The sequence below is a fragment of the Engystomops pustulosus genome, chromosome 7, assembly GCF_040894005.1.
Source record: "Engystomops pustulosus chromosome 7, aEngPut4.maternal, whole genome shotgun sequence".
In the NCBI taxonomy this organism is placed as follows: Eukaryota; Metazoa; Chordata; class Amphibia; order Anura; family Leptodactylidae; genus Engystomops; species Engystomops pustulosus.
Genome location: NC_092417.1, coordinates 118,726,638 through 118,748,537, shown reverse-complemented (window position 1 = coordinate 118,748,537; position 21,900 = coordinate 118,726,638). Strand labels below are relative to the sequence as shown.

Genomic DNA, 21,900 nt, shown 5'->3' with positions numbered 1-21,900 from the left:
TGTCATACCATATGGCAGATGTGTGCCATAACATTTACAAAGGGACCGGCCACAGTGCCAAGAACCAAAATATTATATTATGTAATAACATACATATCTATTATTATACGTAATGCTGCAAAAGTCTCAAAGTCGGTTCCTTTGCATATTTGTGGATTAACCAGTTCAGCCCGTGGAAAGGGACATGTGTGCTAGTCCAATCCTAAGGACTGTATACAGTACACAGGACAGGACTCTCCGTCTGCCGTCTGTACTGCAGCTATGGCAATTCAGCCATCAGACAGGGAGTCATTGCATCATATTTCAGTATGATGCAAGGACTTTCATCCTGTGCAATATGTTCAGTTCACGAGATTAGGCCAACATACAGATGCAGGGTTTTAGTTTGCTGCAGGTCAATTTTTTCAGTGAGTTTTCATTGTGGTTTTTAACTTTTGTAAAGCAAATGGAGAACGCCCTTAGGCACTTCTAGTGGTTACTTAGGACATTCCACCATCTTTTTTTAAATGAACGAATCTCAAGATGGTTCCTCTAAAGGAAACCTTATATCAGAAGATTGTACAACCATTTTAAATTAGACATGGTGCATGAATAATTTGGATGTAGATATACTGATGGCAGCTGTAAAGGGGTTAAATCTGTTTTTTCTGTCCATCCGTGCTGCAGATTCACAGTCTGTTACAGCACGGTAGTGGCACTTCCCCCGCTTACTGTGTGCTAAAACTTTCTGTGCTACAGTGAAATTACATTACCGCAGAGGGAGGGGGAAGTGCTGAAGGAGCAAATGGGGAGGAGGAGACAGTCTAACAGCCTGTGAATCTGCAGCAGGGAGGGGTTCTGGGAACCGGAATAGTAGCCTTTATAGCTCATTTTAGCATGCAGGAGGCCAAGGATAACAAATATAAGTTGATTATCACAGTCATGTGCCTGGATCTATGAAGAAGTGCCCCTGGTTTATCCATGCTTGATTTTGATGGTAGATTTGGGGTATAATATTTAGGTATACTGTAGGATGGATGTAGGCTTTTGAGTCTCAGAGTTTGTTTTCTTTGTTTATTTAAATAACAAAAATGGTATTCTATTTGTAAAACATTTAGGGGGACATTGCAAATAAAGATTTATATTTTACAATAGTATTTATGTGTACAACTATGACTCTATATATGGCTGGTGAACTATGACAATATACCCTCTGTTATGCTATTTTCAGGTGATCTGGATCTGCTCTAAACCACCTATTAGTGACTGGTTATAAACTACTTGTGCCTTCTCTGTGGGAAGTCAGGTTGTCTGACAATCGACTCTTACCTCCTGTGGTTACACATTTTCTCTGCAGCCACAAACTCTTGTGCAGCATTAAAACAGTACTGAGAAGTTACATGCAGACTAGTCTGACATAGGAGACATCGGGTGGTCTATAAGTGGCTAAAAGAGGTTTTGCTGATTTCACATGTGTGACATAGAAGGCTTCATGCATAAAGATTCATTGCCTGTAACAGCCAAGCAGATTTTATCTCTGCACCTCATAGTATAATGGGGATAAATTGATTTATACTAGTTACATATAGGCCCACTTTATCAAAAACAGTGCACTATGTGCTGTTTGCCTCTGGCGTGTGCAGGGTGTGTCCGATTCTGTATTTGTGGCGCCCGTTCTTCATGAATCTGGCACCCTCTGCACTGCTTCGACAGAGTGCAACAACTTTTTTTTGGTGCACCTTTAACATAGAGCATTCAACAGATCAGACACTGCATGATAAATGTGTTGCACTGTCTGACTGAGCACCGGAACACCCCTTTATGTGAGAAGGTCGTGTCGGATATAGTGCAGCGCAGCTGTTACACTAATGTGTGCAAGGGCTTTAATATTTGTGGGCTATAGTGTGCAGTATGTAGAAGCAGCTCAAAAGCTGAAGAGAGATGTTCAATCTTTTTACCCACCCAAAAATAATCCCTTCGCTCAACTGGAACAAACATAGCCAATATTAGAATCAAAATTTTTTAAAGAGTAATACAATTTATGTTTCAATATTTGTTGTAAACGGAAATTGACATGTGTAAACTCAAATCAAATGTCTCAAATTGGTTATTAACAATTTTTTGGGTAAATTTACTTTATTTAAAAGTGAATTTGATGCATGTCTGTATGAAACGAAATACAATCTATATTTGTAAACTCAGCCTCAAAGGTTAAATGACATAGAAAGTGTTAATAATTTGTATACTGAGTAATAAAGCAGCAGTTTCCTCCCCTTTCATTTATCCTGGTCACCCCCGCTATGTAAATAATGTTTGTATGCCAACGGATTACCAGCTCCTCACACAGCTTGCAAAATTCCAGCAGGAGATTTCAGTTTAAGAAAACAACAGCCAACTCAAAGGGATACGGGAGGTCCATACCACAGGGAATAATAGATTAAATATTACAATATTAAAGTAGCAAGTTCACACTTTTCATTTTTGATAGCTCTGGGGGCTCAAAGCATCTGTCTAAAATTCTTTGTGTTTTACAACAGGTTACAATTCTTTAAGTATCACTAAGATGAGAAGAATGTTATGAAATCATTGTCAAAATTCCCTATGTGAAGGGATTGTCTCACATCATTGTTTCTTCCAGTCTATTTTAAGTTACATAGTTTATTGATCCTCTGCTGGTAACACTTATCAGACCTGCTTTTAATGTTATCTTGATGATGACTGGTAAACTTTTATTTCAACCCATTTCCATGTTATCGATATTTAATATCAGGTCACAGGAGGTCTCACACTCAGTATCCCTACAAATCAATTGTTTGCAGTTGCCTCTGGTTACGGAACTGAAACAAAGAGAAGATCTAAGAGTAGCTTGGGCCAGGCCCATTACCTACAGCTCAGCTACCATTCTATGTCTGCCCCTTAGTTCCACTGCCACAAATAGATAATCGATGGGGATCTCAGCTGTTGGACACCAACAATTTCATATACACCTACTACCCTGTGAATGGAAAATTCTCTGAAGTCAATGTAATGCTGGAGACGGATTCCACCCCTAGTCGCGTTCCCTGTCCGACCCCGTGTCCGGCCATGCTTCAGCTCTATTAGGGCACAGGCGGCACCTCTCTCTCCTTCTTAAAGAAATAGGGTGTTTCTAAGCTAGGCTGTCCGAATGCACCTCCAGCCATATACCCCAGCATGCCCTGTTCTCCGCGCCTTAGCCTAGCATGCTAGTCCTGCTGCAAGGTGTTCTGTTCTGCTACCCATGTGACCTCCGGCTTGTTCCTGACTCTGCGGTCCCAGGTATAAGACCAGGCTTGTTTCCTGAACCTGTGATGCTGGCTACGACCCTCTGCCTGTCCCTAGATTCTGATTGAACGCTGCCTGCCTTGACTATGCACTGTTAGTTGCTTTTCCTGACACCTTAGTACCACATACCAGTGTCTCAAGTCTAAGGCACTATGATAAATATGATGGACAAAAAGACAGTATAAAAAACTGGCACATGAAGATGATTTGAGTGCTTAAAGCCACTGACATGGATTGGGTTGTCAGTCTAATGTATGCAGGTATTGACCTAAAAAGGGTATTCGCATTTGGACATTCATATTTCATTCATCTGCATACACACAGATTTCTTCCATTGGATGTTACATTACAAAATGTTCCATGTCTGAAGATCATTTCCCATGAATGTAGGCATTTGGTCCTGAAGAAATGAAGGACAGCTGTCCTTGAATACGACCACCACTGCTGGAGTGATTGTACAAAGAAACCAATTGTTTTTTCATATGATATAGCTGAGAGTAACTCCATGTGCTACAGCCCTCCTGCATAATGAAAGCAGAACCCAGGTAGGTCAGGAAGCAGCAATAGAACACGCATGTCCACTGCCGCAGAGGTGGTCATATCCAAGGACAGCTATCTTGTTTCTAGGGGACAACATGGCCCCATTTATGGGAGATAATCTTCACACAGGTAAATTTTTATGAAGAAATGCATATACAGGCAGTCCATGGGTTACTTACAGGATAGGTTCCTTAGGTTTGTTCTTAAGTTGAATATGTATGTAAGTTGGAACTGTATATTTTCTAATTGTAGCTCCAGACCAAATGTTTTCTTTCTCCCAGTGACAATTGGTTTATTAAAGTTTTTTGCTATAATGGGACCATGGATTATCAATAAAGCTTCAGTAGACAGAGAGGTCTGTCTGTAACTAGGGGTTGTCTGTAAGTCAGTTGTCCTTAAAAGGATTTTCCAAGAGTTTACAAAAAAACAAAGGTATCTGGAAGGGGACTGCTTAAAAAAATAAACAGGTAATTACCTCCCTGCGCCCTCTCGGTGTCCCTGGCTGCTGTCGCTCCGGTCTGTACCCCATGTAAACAAACATGGCCGCATCCACACGTCCCTATTCACAGCATTGTATATGCGGGACCATGGCCATGTTTGTTTACATGGGGCACGGACCAGAGTGACAGCAGCGCGGGACACCAGTAGGGCGCCAGGAGGTACGTACATGTTTACGTACAGCCCCCTCCCAGCCACCTTCGCTTTTTTTGTATAGTCTCAGAAATCCCTTTAAGTAGGGCACTGCCTATATATGGGAGATGTATTCGATTAAATGTGCATGCCCAGAAGGTAACCCTACATTGCATGAGGCATGTGATGAAGTAAGAGCTGCTCTCATAATTACCTTTTTTTTGCAGTCCAGAAAATAGCATATGTGGTCGTATTGCACTGTGTACACAGATATCATGTGGGACTTTACAAAATTTACCAGGTTAGCTCAGTTTTCATTATTAAAATAACAGAAATGAGTCAGCGCAAACACTGGACAATAGGCTGAAGTCGCTGGTAACAAAGGTGGTGACCTGCACCCCAACTTGAGTATCTTGTTTATCCAGTTTTCATTATTATTTGAATTAAGAACAATCTTAATATAAAGACCCATAACCTCTACTTGAAATGACCAAATAATAGAAAATATAAGGGTCATCTTCATCATCCCAGACCATCACTGATAATGCAGTGAACTATCCTCCATTGCTGTCCCTTTGACTATTCTAGAACACCATGGATAATGCCATGAACACTTTTTCCAAACTCACACTTCCCCGGCTATTACCATTAAAACAATCAATAAAACTTATATCTAATAGATTGGGACAAATTTGTAAATTGATGGAATGCAACCTTTTGGTCCCCCAGTTATCATTATACCACAACTGATTATTACTAATCATATTAGTTATTGTACTCATTTATATTTATACATATATACGTATAAGACGACTTTTGAAGACAGAAAAATCTTCTGTCTTCTCTGGGGTCGTCTTATACGCTGGTAATCGCGACCGCCCGCCGTGTATTCACGGCGGTGGTCGGGTCGCGCTGCATGGAGAGGGCTCACGGGCTGAGCCCTCTCCATAGCCGGTAAGTCTTTGCTGCATATTGCTAGCTAGCACCGATCGTGGCTGCCGGCAAAGCTGGCGGCAGCCTCAAAAAGATAGCGGCGCATGATGAGCGGCGATCCGTCTCCAGCGGCGCATGATGACGTCACGGGGGCGCATGATGACGTCCCCATATACTGCCATACTGTACTATGGCAGTATATGGTAGGATCGATCAGACAACCTAGGGTTAAAGCACCCTAGGGAGTCTGAAAAATAGTATAAGTAAAAATAAAAAAAAGTAAAAAAAAAAATTATAATAAAAAACCCTAAAATTTCAAATCACCCCCCTTTCCCTAGAACTGACATAAATATAAATAAACAGTAAAAATCATAAACACATCAGGTATCGACGCGTCCGAAAATGCCCGATCTATCAAAATATGATAACGGTTTTTCAATGCGTTTAACCCTGTAACAGAAAATAGCACCCAAAGTCGAAAGTGGCACTTTTTTGCCATTTTGAAAAATATAAAAAAAATCTATAAAAAGTGATCAAAAGATCGTACAGTCCTAAAAATGATATCATTGAAAATATTATCAAATTTCGCAAAAAATAACACCACCCACAGCTCCGTACACCAAAGTATAAAAAAGTTATTAGTGTCAGAATTTGGCAAAATCAAAAAAATTATTTTTGTACAGGAGGTTTTCATTTTTGTAAATGTATGAAAACATTATAAAACCTATACAAATTTGGTATCCCCGTAATCGTACCGACCCAAAGAATAAAGTAGACATGTCATTTGGGGCGCTCAGTGAAAGAGGTAATATCCAAGCCCACAAGAAAATGGCGCAAATGCTTTTTTTCACCATTTTCATTGCATTTGGAATTTTTTTCCCGCTTCTGAGTACATGGCATGGAATATTTAATTAAATAAAAATTTAAGGTACAGTATGGTAACATTTACAGTAAAATGGACGATGGTAATGTTGTTGTTGTATGCCTTATGTTTATGAGCGACAGTTTTCCTGCTATATACCTGCATGTCATAAGAATTTAAATTAAAAAAAGGACCATGTTAAATTCAAATCAGTTTTTTTTTAAATTTTTACCGGTGTTCTGTATGCGTTGGAAAAGGGGTAGTCTTATACGGCGAATATATCTTAAACACTATATTTTAAACAGGAAAGTAGGGGGGTCGTCTTATACACCAGGTCGTCTTATACGCCGGAATATATGGTATATTATTTTTATAGGTCTTAGAATACTTTCACATGGGTTTCAATACTTTCACATGCATTCACGTGGGTTAGTCAGAGTGCCATTATTGAGGGCCAGTCTTCAGTGAGCCACAGTGCAAGATTCAACAGATGAATAAATAATATTTTGTTATTATTTAAAATTACATACCAAGCTACATTTTTGCTTTTTAGAAACTCCTTTTTAACCTGCATCTACCGTAACTATTTAAAATTAAGACATTTTAACCAATATGCTCTTTCAAGTGGTCAGCAATTCAAATAGATATTAGCATACAATAGTGCATTAATATGAGTATCAGCAAAGGATTTTTTTAGAGAGGGGGATGAATGTTATTTGACATCTACATGAACCTTGGTGTCAACCTTATGCTTCCATTCTGTAAAAAAAGGTTATAAAGGCAAGAAGCAAATAAAGCATTCGCAAACAGTATAACCTAAACTCCAAGACTTGTGGAAGACAAGCCAATTAGAAAATTTACATAATTTAATTACATTTACACAAACTATTAAGGGCCCAAGACTGTTTGATGAACAAATCAAGACTTTATTATTAGATTACAGTTATCCCGAAAACTGAGAAGTTCTGTTCAGGTCGTACTTGAACCCATACATTAACCCCATCGAAATCAATGGGCGTCCATATTATAACACCCCAAAATAGCTGTAATATGGGGGTGGTAAAGGATAGTGTGCTGAAAAAAGATGGGAATAACAGGGCAGTTACCCTGACCAAAATGTGCTGGAGAAAGTACTTTAAAAAATAACATAAAAAAGGAAGAAAAAATTACGAAAAAAATAGGTGTTAAAGGGCACCTACCACCACGAATCTACCTATAAAGGTAGATCGGGTGGTAGGTGGATGTATGGGACGTGAGGATAGCCCTTTTTAGAGCTAATCCTCACGTCCCCGCTAGCGTAGCATAAACTTTATTGCCCTAATATGTAAATTTAATTAAGCGGCTACCGGGGCGTGGAGTAGCCGGACACAAGGCTACACGGCGCGGCTACTCCACGCCCCAGTAGCTGCTTTCCCCCGCCTACCCTGTGATCTTCGGCGCGCAGCTGCCAGGAGCTGCGCGCCGAAGATCACAGGGTAGGCGGGGGAAAGCAGCTACTGGGGCGTGGAGTAGCCGCGCCGTGTAGCCTCGTGTCCGGCTACTCCACGCCCCGGTAGCCGCTTAATTAAATTTACATATTAGGGCAATAAAGTTTATGCTACGCTAGCGGGGATGTGAGGATTAGCTCTAAAAAGGGCTATCCTCACGTCCCATACATCCACCTACCACCCGATCTACCTTTATAGGTAGATTCGTGGTGGTAGGTTCCCTTTAAATGGGTGTTAAAGGGGTTTGCCCATGAAAGAAAATTCTTAAATTTCCACCCCCTAGTAGTGTTTACACAATAAAGATAATTTTTTTACCCCAATTTTACTCAGTTTTATTGTGGTTTTAACTACTATCAGACAGTGATGGCCACCTCAAGCAGACAAATTATGATCCCTCTAGTTCTGTGTGCTGACAATGTGCTTGATTACCAGGGTACAGGTTTATATACACTTTCATTTAGCTTATGAACATTCACTAGTATCTGACACATAGAAAGAAAGAATGAAGGGGGTGGCGCTGCAGGAGCAGTTCAGCTTTGTGCAGTGTCAGAAAGAAGAGCAAGATGGCTGCTGATTCTAAACTCAAGATTTCAGGTCCAGGGGCGAGAGAAATTGTGTACACCAGGACTGATAGAGACAGGTTGGAATTATATCTGTTAAATGCTGTATCTTTGTTAATAACATTGAATTGTAGAATGTGTTATTTTGTTATCAGGAGTACATTTAAAAAACTTTTCTTTGTGGGAATAACCCTTTAAGAATCAGTTAGTCTCATAGTGTTAAAAGAAGCATTTGAAAAGCCAAAAACCTTTCCTCTCATTGTGCTTAACCCCTTAACGACTTGGCCTTTTTTAGTTTTTTCACTTCCATTTTTCACTCCCCACATTCAAAAATCTATAACTTTTTTATTTTTCCACATAAAGAGCTCTGTTATGGCTTATTTTCTGCGTAACAAATTGCACTTCGTAGTGACAGTATTCAATATTCCATGGCGCGTACTGGGAAGCAGGAAAAAAATTCCAAATGCAGTGAAAATGGTGAAAAAACACATTTGCGACACTTTCTTGTGGGCTTGGATTTTACAGCTTTCCCTGTGTGCCACAAATGACATGTCTAATTTATTCTTTGGGTTGGTACGATCACGTGGATACCAAATTTGTATAGGTATTATAATGTTTTCATACAATGAAAAAAATTAAAACCTCCAAAATTTTTTTTTTGATTTTGCCATCTTCTGGTGGCAATAACTTTTTCATACTTTGGTGTACGGAGCTGTGGGTGGTGTCATTTTTTGCGACTTTTGATGGCATTTTCATTGCTATCATTTTTAGGACTGTGCGACCTTTTTATCACTTTTTATTAATTTTTTTATATTTTCCAAAATGGCAAAAAAATTTCATTTTTGACTTTGGACGCTATTTTCCGTTTCGAGGTTAAACACAGTGAAAAAACGTAATTATATTTTGATAGATCGGACATTTTCGGACGCGGCAATACCTGATGTGTTTATGATTTTTACTGTTTATTAATATTAAGATCAGTTCTAGGGAAAGGGGGGTGATTTGAATTTTTAGGTTTTTTTATTATAATTTTTTTTTTTTAACTTTTTTTTTCTTTTACTTTTACTATACTATACTGCAATATGGCAGTATATGGGGATTTTACTCCTCATTCATTACAATGTGCTGAAAGCCATCTTTTTGGAGCCTCCGGCAGCATTGCCGGCGGAGATCGCCGTGACAGCAATATGCAGCAAAGACTTACCGGCTATGGAGAGGGCTCGGCCCGCGAGCCCTCTCCATGCACTGGGACCCGGCGCGCGCCGTACTAGTACGGCGCGCGTCGGGAAGGGGTTAAAGGTGTTCTAGGTGTTTAGGTACTGCAGAATTTTTCAATTGCAGTTAAATTTCAGAACATGTATATGTGTCTTTTATATGGACTATGAAAACTTCTGGTTTTAAAGGGGTATTCCCACAAAGACAATTTTCTTAAACTTACTCAGGTTAACAACATATCACATTCTCTAATTCACTGTCATTAACAAAAATACAGCATTTCACAGATATAAGTCCAACCTGTTTCTAGTCCTAGTGTACACAATTTCATTTGCCCCTAGACACAACCCTGTAACTTTTGTCTTTGGGTCAGCGAAGCCATCTTGGTTTTCTGAGGACTGTGGAGCTGACATTTCTCTTTCTGTTCTCTGCCTCTAGCCCCTCCTCTTGCAATCCAGGACAGAGCTCTTACTAATACACAGACACTGAGTTCCTGTTGGCAGCAGTGTGAGGAGAACTTTTAGCTACAGGCAGATAAGTTCTTTATCTGGGGAAGGGGAGGAAGGCACAGCAGATCTAGCAGTGTGTTGTGGAATAACAAAGATATAGGAGAACTGACTGTCATTGTGCGTAATAGGCATCTCATGAAATTTATAATGTCATTTCTGATTTGTCTCATCTCTCTTTCTATGTCAGATACTAGTAGAATGTTCAGAAGCTAAAAGAAAGTGTAAACATGTACCCTGATAATCTAACCACATTTCAGCTCACTGGGCTGGTGGGATCATTGTCAGAGTTCTGGGTCTGTGGCATAGAAAGTCTGAGTCCTGCTTCTGCTGCCAGTAGACAAGCCGGGATGACTGGAGAAGTCGCAGGAGTAGTCACAGGAACTGCTGCAGGAGTAGTCACAGGAGCCTGATGCTGGTGCTGGGAGTCAAGCAGCTGTTGAAGCATGATGACAACTTGGCCTAGTAATTCTCCTTAAGACTGACGACGCTGGAAAGATCAGCCAGTAACCAACATGGGTCATTGGCGGGGGATCTTACTGTCCTCCGGACCACCGCTGGAGATGGTACTAGCCGAAACCTGGGACCGGAGTCTAAGTGGCACCTGATCTTCACCAGAGCCTGTTGCAAAGCTGGATGATCTTGCTGCAGCGGGGTGCCACCAGGTCGTTCCACAGGTCTAACTAGCCCATGGTGGCAGCCAAGGTAGTAATGCAGGACACGGTCTGAGCCCGGGGTGACAGCGGGAGAACAGCAATGAAAGGAACACTGGAACTCATGGTAGAAACGCGGGAGCAGGCACACAGAACAGGAACACAGGAAAAGACTGGAAGTCAAGAACAGGAACACAGGAGCAGGATCACGGGAACACAGGAGTAGGAACTGCAATGCAGGAACACAGGAACGGAACACGGGAACACTCAGGAGCACAGGAACACTGGAATGCAGGAGGTCTTTCACTTCACAAGAAATGGCTTGAAGATCCGGCGGGGAATGATGGGAGCCGCTGGATTATATAGCAAACCCGGAAGTGGCACCTATGCGCTGGCTTTAAAATCTCTGAGGCCCGGACGGAAACGGGAGCACGGGTGTACCCTCGATCCGTGAAATGGAGTGAAGTGTCATGAAATGTCTTCTTAGAGAGACCCTGCCCACACACTGGAATTTTATAGTGACCATCAAGTACCATGCTGGGTAAAAATTATCTTCATTGTGTAAATATCACTAGGGGTTTAAATTTTTAACATTTTTTTTCATGGGAATAACGATTGTGGTCACAGAGGGTAGGACCACGACTGAGATCAAGGATGTGCCGTGTGCTGCTCTTACACGCTGCACCCACGTGCAGCACACAGAGTACATGCGGGTGAGCTGTGGCAGCCACAGGCCCCTCTGCCACACTATTTTGTCTTACTCCAGGCAGGAAGCTCTTTCCTGTGCTAATAACAGCGGCTCCACCCACCTTTGACTTCTCTCGCTCTTTCTGGATGCACTTAAAACATGTTTCTAGAATCCAGCCATTTCTTACAATCGAAACCTATAAAACACTAATTGTTGCTTTGATTTACTCTCGTCTAGACTCCTGTGACTTTCTACAAATCGGTCTCTCACTTACTAAACTCTCTCCTCTACAATCTATTCTCAATACAGTAGTCAGGCTTGTCTTTCAGGCCAAATGCTACATGGATGCCTCCAGTCTGTGCCAGTCACTGCACTGTTTGCCCGTCTCCTTTCAAATACAGTGTAAGTTAATAACCCTCATCCACAAAGCTCTGCATGATGCTGCACCTCCCTATCTCTCCTCTCTCATCTCAGTCTATTATCCAACCCATGCTCTTTGATCTGGTAGTGATCTTGGATTATTCTCTTCCTTAATTTGAACTTCCCACGCACATCTCCAGGACTTCTCCAGAGCTGTACCAATTCTCTGGAATGCATGTTGTTCAGTTATTTATGTATGGTATGTACAGTATGTATGTTCAGTAATGTATATGTGGTATGTATGCACAGCATGTATGTTCAGTATTGTATGCTATATACATATGTAGATATACCCCCTTCATAAAAACATGCATTATATATTTACTGCATGTGTGAGTAATTATGTGTAATAGACATGTGTATTTCTAATTATATGGCTATGTGGGGCTAGTCGTACTATGTATGGAAAAATTTATTATATGTGTGTGTAGTAGATACATGTGTATTTAACCCCTTAACGGCTCGGCCCTTTTTTGTTTTTGTTTCCATTTTCCATTCCCCTCTTTCAAATATCTATAACTTTTTATTTTTTTATTAAAAAATAGAGAACTGTATGAGGGCTTGTTTTCTATGTAACAAATTGTACTGCTTGGTGACAGTATTTTATATTTCATGCTTGGAAGTGAGAAAAAAATTCCAAATGCAGTGAAATTGGTGAAAAAAACAAGTAACTTTCTTGTGGGCTCAGTTTTTATGGCTTTCACTGTGCTGCATAATAAAAAAGCCCATCTCGAATTTATTATAGGGTAGTAGAAATGGCGGCGGTTACAGGTATGGTGGAGGGAGCCCAGTGAACTCTAGTTACTCCACTGAGTTTTGGTTAAACATTGGTTATGCTTAACAATTGCTGCAAGAGCTGCCCAGGTTTCTGACATTTGAGAGTATTTTTTTATTGTGGCCAGCCTAGGGCACACCCATGCAGCCATGGTGTACATTCATTTCCTTGATATACCACACCTGTGAGAGGAATGGATTGTGAATATGGGAACAATATTAGGGATAAAAACACTTAGAAAAAAAAAAAAAAAAATATATATATATATATATATATATATATATATATGCCCCTGGACAAAGGCAATATTTATATAGCTCTTTTCTTTGCCATTCTGTTGTCAGTTTACTGTATACTTTAATATTAAATGTACATAATATCTAGTTATTTATTATCCAAGTACAACTTATGAATTGTCTGAATCCCCTGTATGTTTTCCCTCTTTGTACTATGTTTTATGGACTTCTTACTTTGATATTAATACAATTCATCATTGTTTGGTGTATGGCATGAATTTCTGGTAGGTTTATATGATATGATATATATGTTTATATGATATATCATATATATATATATATATATATCATACCATTTATATGTGTGTGTGTATGTATATATATATATATATATATATATACTGGGTGGAGATAACATGTAACTTCCTCATATGTTATGGTTTTTAATAACTTTTTATTATTCCTGACAAATTCAATACATTTTTAAGCTTTGTTGTGTACCCCTGCAGACACTTACAGTATATAACTATGAGCTAATTCAGAACATCCATGTTCCGAAGTTATTAAAATCACATTTGTCATCTAAATAGTCTACATGATTGCTATGATAAAGCTTAAGGCAATGATGCATTGTTGTGATATCCCCATGTTATGTTCTCATAACAGAAACAATGAATTCTAGAGATGGTAAATGATCAAAAAAAAAATTATCTGTCAAGCCAACCTACTGATATCCACTACTCTGGAAGGTGGTATGTCATACCCTTCCAGTGGTTGAAACTCTCTAGGGACAGTGTTAAAGTCTTTTGATGCATCTGGTAATTCCAACCTTCACCATTAAAGCTGAGTTTTCTAACTGTCCCTTGGTGATTGTTTGTGAAGGGCTGAGACAAGTAATACTATCCACAGGCATCGCTAAGGTCAAACCCTGGCAGAAAGCAGTTTGATGTTATCCTGGAGATTGATGTTTGCATCACCTTTATTTTGATGTCTTAGCTAGCGTTATAAAATGTGCTGCAGCCGCTGATAACATGAGAACAGCCACTGTCTTACAGGACGGTTTATATGTCTTCTGTCCTATAACCCAACTATAAATCACAATCAGGGGAATACTTCATCTTTTCCAAGCTGATCTTTTGTATTATTTGAAAATTTAGGTAGGAGACAGTAAAAGAATTTGTATGATTATTTTGTCTTGGAATAACACTGATTTACCTTATATCCCATCACTTAAATCGAATTAAAATAGCTGTTTATGTTGATTCATGACAGAGCCTATATTATAGAAGCTACTGTACAGTTTCATCATAACCTTCATTAATTATCTGTCCCAAAAAATACGGTAGATGAATTACCCACAAGGTTTGCCAGTCGATGGTGTAGCAAGTCAGCATTTCCTTGGTTTTATACTGTGCAGTTATCTAACACATTTTCATATGAGCAATTGTTTGTTAACTTCCCAGATCCAATAGCAGCAGCAGTAGATAGGTGGTTTCTATGAGGGTATGTACTTCTGACAAAAGATTCATTTATATGTTATTGTAGAAGATAATCTCAACAATTGTTTGTCCCTCAATCGTGGGACACATTTGCACTATGCAATGATTGGGGGAATGGCTGATTATCTCCAGAATTGGCACCACATGTGAATTTGCTTTTGGTAAAATGGCTCTACAAACTTTACCCATCCATACACCCTCCACTATTTTGAGACTAAACATTTACTTCAATGAAAAGAGCAGAAAGGGGACAGCATTTGACCAACAGCTACAGTATCTTTCCCAAACCTTCCTACAAATGCACATTCAAACACTCTTCCAAGAATGCATTCGTTCTGAATAGGAGAAGGGGGCAAAAACCGCTAATAGACATCAGTGGGGGTGGTATATATTAAAAAGAACAAAAGGATTGGCCATACTATAGCTCAATCTATCTCTTCTTGCCATGAGGGGTAATACCATATATACTTGAGTATAACCTGACTCGACTATAAGCCAAGAACCCTAATTTCCCCACCAAAAACTGGGAAAACCTATTGACTCGTGCATAAGCCAAGGGTGGGAAATGCATTGGTCACAGCCTCCAGTATATAGCCAGCAAGACCCCTGTAGTATATAGCCAGCCCTCAGTACTATATATTTTTTTTTTTACACATACAGACTTAAAATAAAGCTGGGGATGACAAGAACAACCATCAGGGGAGAGTCAGCTATGCTGCCAATAGAGACCTAGTAGCAGTGTTAGGGACAGGGGCTGGATATACATAGTGAGTGTATGGTAGCACTGGAAGGTAAGCAAATTTATTATTTTATTTTAAGCCATACATATTTCTAGGGCCTCTATGTATATAGCTATTATTGGGATCAATAATTTATTATTGGCCTTTGTATATATTATTTTGAGGAGTAGTATTCATATATTAATAAATTTTGAGATTCATTTGGATTTTATGAATTGTTGGGGACACTTAGAAGAAATCATTACACATGCAATGTAAATTTTAATTTATTATATATTCACTATTACATAGTTCCCCATAGTAAAATTATTCTAAGGGCAATACATAAATATATGCACACACATACATATATACACATAGATATGTATCATTTTTGAGGCATAATGTAGCAAATAGTTATTATTACACCAAACTATAAGTCAAAATGTTATTAATGGAGTACAATTTCTGCCTGTATGGGGCCCCCAAAATTCGGTATTGTAACCACAGTGCAAAGCTAAGATGTAATAATCACTCTTTTGTTCTTTATGGATGCTTTATGAATGAGGTCAAAATGATTGTAACATGGTCTAATAGACTCACATGCATATTTCACACATCATATTTCCCAATTCAATTTTCTCATTTTGCCAATGCTCTTAGTCTTTTACAGATGTGAGAATACAAAAAGGTGACATCTCTAGTTCTTCCATACTATGTCAACTCCCTTATGTAGTCTTCTGAGCCTTCAATATTCTTAAACAGTTCATGCACTTAACATATTTTGAACCTATATTGAGTTTTATTAGACAGATGACGTTTTATGAATCATCACAGCAGTAAAATCTTCTTGGGTGGCAAAATGTCTTCTATTTATTTATCTTTTCCGCAGTTGTTACATGGTACAAAGTTAAATGTAACTTGTAAGAAACTAAATATATGTTTTACTATGTAGTACCGAACACTTAGGAGAAGAACAAATGTTCTGGAGCCACCACATGAAACCTCATTACCTGTACAAGCCAACAATGACCTTTTAATTGACTGGAGGTTAAAGTGGTTGTCTTTAACTTTTTAAAAATGTAGCTCAGAAAAAGCATGTGGAGAAATGTTTCACTGTCACACATGTAATATTCTGCTACTAATGTGTAGTTGTTTCACAGGAACCATACACTTAAAAGAAGAGATGGCCTAATAAACTTATTTTAGATACAGAAGTGTAAAGGGCGTGATAAGGCTACCCCAAAAGGTGGTGTTGGAAGAATAACCATTCTGCAACATTTGTGTGTGAACAATGCCTTATTTCACTCCTGGATGAATTTATTGATTTCTAGCACACATATCAATCTGCTGTCAACGTTGTTCTGGGATAAAGGGTAAAGAAAATCTACTATCAAAATTAAGCATGATAAACCATGGGTACCTACTCATATTTCCAGGCACTGTGACTGTGGTAATCTTCTTTTATTTGTTATTCATGGTCTCCTTCCTTGTAAAATAAACATTAAAAAAATATGCTAATGAAAGGGGGCTGATACCAGATCCCATCCACACTGTAGCTTTACAAACGCTTTTAAATGGAAGGAGGCTATGGTTAGAAATATGAAAAGATTACCACCCTTACAGTGCCTGGACCGGTGACTAAGTGTCCCTGGTTTTTTATGCTTGATTTTGATGGAAAGATTTCCTTTAAGCTAGTTGTGATGGACAGATGTCTCCTCCACTCACATTCCTCCCATACTAGTATGGCTTGTGTGGATGTCACGGAAGTATTCCAAACACTCTCTGGGCATGATATCTCATAAGATTATTATGAGCCAAGGTCCCAGTACTTGTTGTAAGTCTTATTTGGAGCTTGCTGGTATTTTCTGGATTTCTTGGATCTTATTGACCCTTGCCTGTGTTCTGACCATCTGCTTGTCTCTTGATTCTGTACTGCATTGTCCTCTTGGTTTTGACCCATATTTGTATGACTATTCTTCTGTGTTTGTTTGCCCTGTTTTTGTATTTCTGTAATTTCACTTTGGTGCAGCAAGGGAATGTTGACTAGTCACCTACCATCGGGAGTAGAATAGGCAAGCAGGTAGGGACAGATGGGCGGGTCTAAGTTTAAAGCTCACTGTCCATCCCTGTCCTCTCCTTCTCCATTGTAGTGCTTGTTCCCATATAGCATCGTTACATATTTCTTTTATTTTTATCTACAGAAACATTGGGGCTCATTTACTAAGGATCTGTGGACCGCAGAATATCCGACAATTTCCAATGTGCACCACATTTAGAAGGGTTTTTTTGCGCAAGCGATCGGATTTTGGCGCATTGGCCGGATGATCAGACGGATTCAGACTAAGCGCGGGATTTAACATTCAAATTTGTGTTGCAAGCCAAGCACTTACATGCACCGGGAAGAAGATGGTGAACTCCGGCGGACCTGAGTGGGGAAGAGACACATGCAGGATATCAGGCCCACGATCTACGTGGATCGAGGCATAGTGCAGGATCGTTGGGGAACGCACCTCGGGGATTTCGACTTGGACAGGTAAGTGAATGTGCCCCATTGTTTCCACAATACACTGACAAACTTTGTATGGGGAGAGTCTTGACAAATTACTGTTAGCTGAACAAGCAGTTGCTCGGTATCTAAAATGTAAAGGTGCTTGTAACTTATACATTTTATGGATTATAGTTATCATAGTCTATTCTACAATCAAAAACTGCAGACTCTACTTGGACAGGAATTAATATGGTCTCTCAATGTTGGTCATATATAATTAAAGGTTTATGGCCCTTGTTTATTCACATTTCTAGGGCTTTTTTTTTTACCAAAGACTATTATCTGTTGCCAAAATGAATTCTTTTCTACTTTATTTTTTGATAACCTTAAAAAATGCAGTTCATAATGCAACATTGGGATAGCTTATAATTACCAATCGTACAACAAAAGGGAAATAAATGAAAACAATATTTAACATGCAGCAGGTTTCCATTAGAACATATAGAATATATGAATGTTATTTTGTGAAGCGAAGTCACTTGAAGGTTAGTAGGTTAATTACATAAACAATCTTTAAATGATCATTTGTACAGCTCAAAAGAAAATGCTTTTGTTTCTTTTCCCACCAAAAATTAAACTTTTTATAAACATAATAAAATTGAATAAAGTTAAGATTTTGCTGTAGGCTTTGTAATGAAATTTATAACCGCATTTACAATAAACCTCCAAGGATTTATGATGCATCCATATTATACAAGTGTATGACTTTCTGCTGTAAAAGGCTTTACTTTTAGTCACTGTTTTCCATACATTATTCTCTTCCTCTAACCTTCACATGATAAAACTGAATATAATGAACAAAAGACTCTTTTGTTTATTTATCTTTTTCTTCTTATAAAAAGGAAAATAAAAGAAAGAAGGCACGCTCTGTTGCTAGGCTTCTGAAAATATTGTCCTCAAGTAAATAAGGTATCATTGAATCCTAAAGAACAATTCTAGGGATGAAATCATCTTGTTGTCAACCTGGTTCTTTTAGCTTCTGTTATAAAAACATTGAAATAAATTAAAGTGGTTTGATAAAAATGAACAATATAAAAGAGATTCCATTTTGTAGGCAAACACTTTGAGTGGTTAGACCTAAGGGTGAGAGGTTTCTAATAAAATAACTGAATTAAAAGTGTCTTGGGGATGATGATTTTTGACTACCATATGTTGATTGTCATTAAGGTCTCTTACTTATTTAACACTAATTAACAATAATGCAGTTCAGTTTCCTCAAACTTGTCCCCCAACTTTGTTAAACGTTTAGGTCCAAGTACAGCTAAAGCCTCCCCCCCATCAGTGTACCAATAGAGGTTTACACTTTAAATACCAGTGCCATTTTAGGGACCACTCTCCCCAAAATGGCGGCACACATGTGGCTGCAGTTATTTAAATGCCAACAGCGACCAGCATTTTTGCCTAACCCAAATTTTAACGGGTCCACTACTGTTAACCGTTAACCACTCCACTACTTATCATTTAGTTCAAAGCAGTTATCAGACTGTGGTATTAGGGATTGAGGATATGGGCGGCACGGTGGCTGAGTGAGTAGCACATCTGCCTTGCAGCACTGGAGTCCTGGGTTCGAATCCCACCCAGGTCAACATCTGCAAAGAGTTTGTATGTTCTCTCCGTGTTTGCGTGGGTTTCCTCCGGGTACTCCGGTTTCCTCCCACACTCCAAAAACATACTGTTAGGTTGTTTAGATTGTGAGCCCCATGGGGACAGGGACCAGTTTGACATGCTTTGTGCAGCGCTGCGTAATCTGTGTGCGCTATATAAATAAAGAATATTATTATATTATTATTATATGTTTCCTAAGAAGAATAATTCCTTCTCCACTATGCCAAGAACTTAGTGGACCAAAGAGTGGGTCTACCAAATTGAAGATTGCATATAGGAAGGATAACTGAGAATGGGGATTTGAAGCCACTCATTTCTGGTAACAGTTGGATCTCAGAGGATAGTTCACCACGTGTCTTGCTCTTATATATATGACAGAAATTTTGCAAAGAGAATATTAGTTTGCACCTCCATATGTGGCAGCCATAATAAATCTCTTGCTCAATGTTCCATCAGTCAAAATTTACCTCCTATAACACATGATATTTTTGCTTTTAAGAAAGACATACAGAGATTGGCTGTAAAACTATTCCATTCTGAGAGGAGCGACCACAAAGTGGAGACTTTTGTAAGTCCTTTGTCCTTTGATAATGTTATCTAGCTGACACTACAATTATAATAGAATAACGTGACCAAACTTAGAATTTAAGATTTTATAATACATCATGTGTACAGCAGGATTTTAAAAGAAATTTTTAAAGACTGACTGTTGATCTGTTTAATTCGCTCCTGGTCGCTGCCAGTCTACTTCATGGTCCCTCTCATCACAAAGGAAATTCAGCTTAGCCCATCTCTGGCCAGAGCAGTGACTTGCTGTGATCTGAAGTGGTTCAATGAATGACATTTGCTCTGTATCAAGAGGGAAAAAAAAACAAGGACATACATTTAAACCATTAGAAAGAAAGCATGAGAGATTGGCGTGATAAGTACTGCTTCTTTTATTTCTTTATTGTGCATGTGCAGTGCATGGTTGAAGCCACTAGTGAGATCTACTGAGCAGACGTAAGATTTAGATGAGGATAGGAGTGACAACGGCAGGAGAAGACATTGTAGATGGACTGGTGGGCATGTAAGAAGTGCTCTGGGGCATGTAATAGCCTGTTAACCCGGTGGGGTCCTGTTAACCCAGTGGGGTGCTGGCAATACCCTTTGAAGCACTTCTGGCTCATTGGCATAATTTTTAGAAGTGTTTTTTTTATTTGGAAGAAAGAGCCCTTAAATAAAGAATATAACAACACATTCTGTATCATGGTGCAAGTGAGCAAGTGAGTGACAATGGTTTATCCAGTCGATTTTGTAGGCTTACTCATTACACTTACTAAATAGAAACTATTACCCCTTTGGGGGGGGGGGGGGGCAAGTACTTCTGATATACTTCTGAAAGGGATTTCAAATGTTTTTACCATTGTAAATAAATAGTTAATGCCTGTTATTTTATAAAATTGAAATGAAGCGTATCACATCCTGAGAATTACATTGCCAAATCCTCATATGAGAAGGTATTCAAAATCCAGTGACAAAACAAGAGTAAGCACATTGAAACAATTATGAAAGATAATGGTTCCCTTTGATGAGATGAAAGTACATTGTAACCTGACAAACTGTACCAAACATAGTCTGACATTTATATAAAGTGACATGGATCATTGTTGTTGTATTTAAAGGGCCACAATAGCCAAATCCGGTCTTCTTCACATTAAAGTACAGTAAAGGTTTACAAGAGCTTATCTAAACTGATGGATTTCAGATATTGTATAGCAGAAAATGGGGTTCTTAACCCTTAATACCCTGCACCACCTGAGACAACAGTGTGTAGTTCTAGGTTTCTTTCCCTACACTTTTAGAACTGTTTACCATTTTTCATCTAAAACCTAATTTTTTTTTTTCTCTTGGTATGACTGTATGTTGGGTTAATTGTTTCAGGACCCAATTTCTATGACACCTTCTTTAATGGTACCATAATGTATTAACCCTTTCTGTGACAGGATGAAAAAAATACAGATATTCTTAAGTAATAAAAACTTGCCTTTGGTTTACATTTCACGACAATTATAGTGATACCAAATATGTATAATTTAGCTCCCACACTGAGCTGTCCATGTACTGTGACGAATGTTGGTATTTAGCATACATTACTGTACATGCACAGTGCTGTCCCGTGGCTGGTTCAGCTCACTGCTGAAGCAATGAACCTACATTGGGAAACAGCTCACATCCCTGAGTAACAACCGTGTTGGAGCGAGTTTGTAAAAAATAACAGATTTGACATTTTTTTTACTCCACCCCACAAAAAAGTGAACACATTTTACTCATTAGGGCAGAGCCATCCCAAAATAGTATCTCTAGAACATGCATCACCTACCATAAAAATAAGCCTTCATATGGCAACATTAACGGAAAAACTAATATTTTAAAGCCAGGGAAGCAACATCCATGCTGTATTGCAACTATGTTTGTTTGCAACTAAAGAACTAGCAAGAATACGTACCTCCCATACTGTATTTATGTAACTGTAACATAAGCCTATTTCTAACTGTGTTAGAGATACATAGTGCCAGAACACAAAAGAATTTCCCCACCAGGGATCAATAGAGTATTATCGTGTCACTTTGTATGAGTTGATATGAGACAAACGCCTTTGGCAGGACCCGTGCTGGATAAGGGGGCAGTACTGCCCTCCCGACACCAGTTTCACCACATTGAAAACTTTGCATTAAGCACACTGCTTAATGATGTCAT

The 21,900-nt window shown here is 38.9% G+C and overlaps 1 long non-coding RNA gene across 1 annotated transcript in view; it reads right to left on the bottom strand.

The window, feature by feature from the left end:
• The window catches only part of LOC140070790 (uncharacterized), a 77,956-nt gene that overhangs the window by 25,097 nt on the left and 30,959 nt on the right, over window positions 1-21,900 (bottom strand). Inside the window, exon 2 of the long non-coding RNA XR_011848986.1 lies at window positions 19,869-20,010. This is a non-coding gene — a long non-coding RNA (uncharacterized lncRNA). The remainder of the gene's footprint in view (window positions 1-19,868; window positions 20,011-21,900) is intronic.